The 4489-nt window shown below is 43.1% G+C and overlaps 1 pseudogene; it reads left to right on the forward strand.

Moving 5' to 3' along the window:
• Positions 1–772: 772 nt before the first annotated feature.
• On the forward strand, positions 773–3956 carry LOC109114215 (adenylate isopentenyltransferase 5, chloroplastic pseudogene; annotated as a pseudogene).
• Positions 3957–4489: the final 533 nt, after the last annotated feature.

Here is a 4489-nt window from a genome sequence, read left to right on the forward strand (position 1 = left end):
TTTAATATTAATTTTTAAGGATGAGTCTGTCTTCAAACATTCAAACCGAGCGAGAGATAATTAAGAATTCGCTCGGCGCGGCTTCCCGCTTCCGTTCTTTCCCACGTCTGTCTGAAGCTACGATCTTTACCACGTCTGGGACCAGAATCCTTAATTCCAGCAAGAGTTTGATCATTGCTAAAACCATGACCTGCACCAGGGCTTGGACCGGAGTTCTTGATGCCACCGAGGGTTTGAGAATTGGTGAAACTGTGGCCTGCACCAGGACTTGGACCGGAATCCTTGATGTTTCCTAGGGTTTGAGAACCCATGAATTTGTGACCACCTCCGCCAGGGCTAGGACCAGAGATCTTAATCGTTCCTAGTGTTTGTATATTGGTGAAGCTGTGACCTTCACCAGGGCTTGGGCCAGCAGTGGCAGAGCTAGGATTTTTTATTGAGGGAGTCAAAAGTTAGAAAATATGGATAAGGGGGCGGGTTAAAAGTTAGGAAACATGAGTAAAGGAGCTAAATTACAAGTGAAAAATAAATTTAAAGGGAATTTTGAAGACATAAGGGGGGCCATGACTCCCTTCCCCCACCCCCTGGCTCCACCCCTGTGGGCCAGAGTACGTCCTTAATATTTTCAAGGATGAAGTCGTGGCCACTGGGGCCTGAGTTCTTAAAACTGCCAAGACTGTGATAGGAGCTAGGGCTGGAGTTCTTAATCCCCCCAAGAACGTGCGTAGTTTCAAATTTGTGGCCTTCACCAGGGCTAGGGCCTGAATTCTTGATGGATCCGTCTGTGAAGCTCTCACAGGATGGACTGGCAAAGCCACCCGACTTCAAAGTATTGAATGGTCGAGCATCTGTTGCAAAGAAGAATGTAGAGGTGGCCAAGAGGAGAAGAAGAAACAATTGTTGGAACACATGATCAATGGGAGCACTCTGGCCATGCCGTGTAGTGATTTATAGCTTAGACTTTAAAGTGCGTAGGCTTATACACTCTGGCTTATGATATTGGAAGTGGGTTGTATGGTTTCGTATTTATAGTCAAATAAATATGGAGTTATTTGACTACGGACCAAAGTTAATTGGCGGTTCAAACACATGTAGGAGTTGTGTCGTTATGGTTCAGTGCGTATCGTCATCTCTGATTCATGCAAGGATCCAGGAACCATCGAGGAGCTTCATATTTGCGCATTGCTCAAAGAGAAAACTCATTAAACAGAATTATACCAAAGACGAAAAGGAGAAATTGATCAGAATGCCTTGAGAGAAAAACCATTAAACCAGGGACCTCTTATTCCAAACAGAGGTATATCTTCTCGTGAAAGGACTCGACCTAAAGCAAAGACCATGCAAAACCAATTTGTCATTTGCCGTTTCTCTGTTCTCACTTTCAAAATTCAACGTTGCGATGATGGTATTTTGATTTTGAAGACTATAGACAAGTCTATGATCAAACTGAGACACACAAGGATTAGTTTGGCAGAAGCTTCCTTGCCAGCCATCTTGCTACCAACTCGATTGCAGGCTAGCATTCTGTTTTTTCATCTGTTGGTGTCAATTGAAATCATAGTTTTATAATGTTTGTATTTGTCGTAAGGCTGCAACCAACTTGACTACGAGGGGTCATAGTAGGGGTGAAAGTTGGGAACCCAACTTGAAGAATTTACACAGCATTAGGAGTCCGATCCATTTCAAATTTTAGCAACTGCTGAATCAGAGCCTGCTCAAGATCAGTGTTAGAAATACGAAAATAGTTGCACATGATGTTTTGAATTTATTTCTATTGTTCGTATTTCATGGGAGAGTTGCAAGGCAGTGGTGGTAGGGCTGCAAATGGATCGGATCCTCTCCGATCCTATTTTGTTGGATTTGGATATCCCTATGAGATTTTCAGATTGAATAATAGGATCCAATTGAAAATCAAATCACACCTATCCAATCTAATCATAGTATATATATTCCACATCCTTAATGGATTCAGATATATCCCAATTCGAATCGATGTGATCCAATCCGTTTGCATCCCTATGTGGTGGCAATATGCATGTACCAAATTGAGGGAGATTCAGGCACAGGGGCGGAACCAAATATATTAGTGGGGGACCTTGGCCCTCAAATTTTTTGTTAGAACCATTATTTATATCGTTATTAAGTGGTAGATTGGGTCAAAAACATAATAAAGTAGGTCTTTGGCTCTCCCAAAACTTGAACTAAAAAAAAAAATATTTATTTTTTCTTTAAAAAATCTGTCATAGACCCACTTGCCCTTATCTCTTATAATCCCAATAAAAATCTTGCACAACTGTGCATCCTTTGGCCAACCTAAAATGACTAGTCTTTGGGTTTTTCACATGCGTTCGTTTCCCACTCCACAGAGGGATCCATCAATTCAAATACACCTTTCACTGTAAGTTAGTAAACCTGAAATTGGGTGAATAAACTTACCGATGTGCTTTCTAACTCAAATTCTTGTTTCACTTAGGTTTCAAAACATCTTTACAAATAATCTTCCTTGAGGAATTGAAGGGGAATCGAAAATCTTTCATTTACATTTGGATTGAAGAGAAATTCCTTAAGGCTAGAGGTGTAAACCTATATTTACACCGAGGATTATTACACCGATGGGTTCATGAGAGTGTAAAATGGGAATCGGATGTTTGTCCCATTTAACGCTCTTCTCGTTTAGTAAATCATTGAGGTAAAAGTCCACTGCAACTGAGAGATTGTAGTCCTTGCCAGTCGGCCAAGAAACAGAGCACTGCGTACGGCGGTGAGCGGCGTATCAGACCTAGAAACTGGTGACCGGGTGTTGCAATAGGAGATGCTCTTGTTCGCATCTGTTGAAGCTCCATCCAAGAATATAATGGGAGCTTGCAATCGCACCAGTGGACAATCTTGAGTTCCGGTCGAGGTACAACTGTTGCTTCCTCTGGGTGGACGTGTGCTTGCCTGTGCTCCACTTGTTTGTGTCCAAGCGAGTGGACCGCATGGTTGAGGCTAGGTTGGTGGGCGATGTGAGGAGGTTCTTTGAACCGGAAGTTGACTATTCTCGGGGAATCAGGTGGGCCATCAGGGTGCCGGAAATGGATAGGTTCCTCCGAACAGAAGCTGCAGCACCGGCGGATGAAGAAACCCTGGCGATACTCCTCAAGGAGGCGATCGAGGAGATCAAGAACACCTGCACGTTAGCCCGTTGCCAGTTGCAGAAAATTTATCGGTTGAAGGAGCTGCTACGGGGGAAAATGCACTGCCTTGACGCCACCAAAGTGTTCTTGAAGCACGACAAGGAAGTAGAGGAGGCCTGAGAGAAGCTGGTGGTAGGGCCAGGCACCAACATCGTCAGGCATTTCTTCTACAAAGCCGAAGACCACGCTCCCACTGCCTCCGCCGCTGCGACAACCATCAAAGCGGCAGTCATGAGGAAGGCAACCACTGTTGTTCTCGTCGCCGCCTCTTTGTTTTTGTCGGAGGAAGATGATGAATAGATAACTATTGCTGTCGCTACCTCTCTGTTTTCATTGGCGGTGAACCTTGCCCCGGTAGATCGGTTCTTGCCCCAGCAACCATTGTTGTCACCGCCTCTATATTCTCTGTTCTCTGTTCTCATCGACGGTGAACCTTGCCCCGCCAAATCGTTTCTTGCTCCAGCAACCATTGATGTTGCCGCTTCTTTGTTCTCGTCGGAGGAAGAGAGAAGGAGATGAGAGAGAGAGAGAGAGCGAGCGAGAGAGAGAGGAGAAGAAGAAGAGAGGAGAAGAGAGAGAGAGAGCGAGCGAGCGAGCGATGTAATAAATATTCGATGTATTTATTACATCGATTATCGAAGTGATTTTCAATGTAAAATTACATGTTCACCAAATGCCTGTAAAATCGAACCGAGGTGCAAAGTTTACCCCGATTCGATTTTACACCTCTACCAAACGCAGCATAATTGGGCTGCAATCTGCAACCTAGGGCATTTGACGTTTAACACATCCGGTGCATTAATTTGAATTTAGAAAAAAAAAGGAAGCCCAACATTGACAATATAAAACCTTGCTATCCTAAGGTTCAGCTCTATTATTTAGGCCCTCTGTAGTTAACCAGTTACGCTTTGCGCTTTGTATCTGTGATTATAGTTCTTAACACTAGACAATTTCTGGACACTACAAGAAATATGACTTTTAGCTACGGGCAAAACCGTGGTTAAAGGTCAAAAAAACCGTAGCTATAGGCCTATAGCTATGGTTTAGCTACGGATAGAAAATTGTAGCCTATGTTTGTGTGGTTATAGCTTACGACTACGGTTCAATTAATTCGTGGCCATAACCCATCTATAGCTACAGTATATGTCTGTAGCTAAAAGGCAAACACAAATCATATGAATCTTTAGCCACAGACTGAATCATAGCTAAAAGATGTATATAGCTACGGTTTTTAAACTGCCCCTAGTTATATACCCAAATCTATAAGTACGGATTTTTATAAAACTGTAACTATAGTTCTTTTATTTATAACT

This window comes from Nelumbo nucifera, chromosome 1 (genome assembly GCF_055504915.1).
Source record: "Nelumbo nucifera cultivar China Antique chromosome 1, China Antique-T2T, whole genome shotgun sequence".
Taxonomy (NCBI): Eukaryota; Viridiplantae; Streptophyta; class Magnoliopsida; order Proteales; family Nelumbonaceae; genus Nelumbo; species Nelumbo nucifera.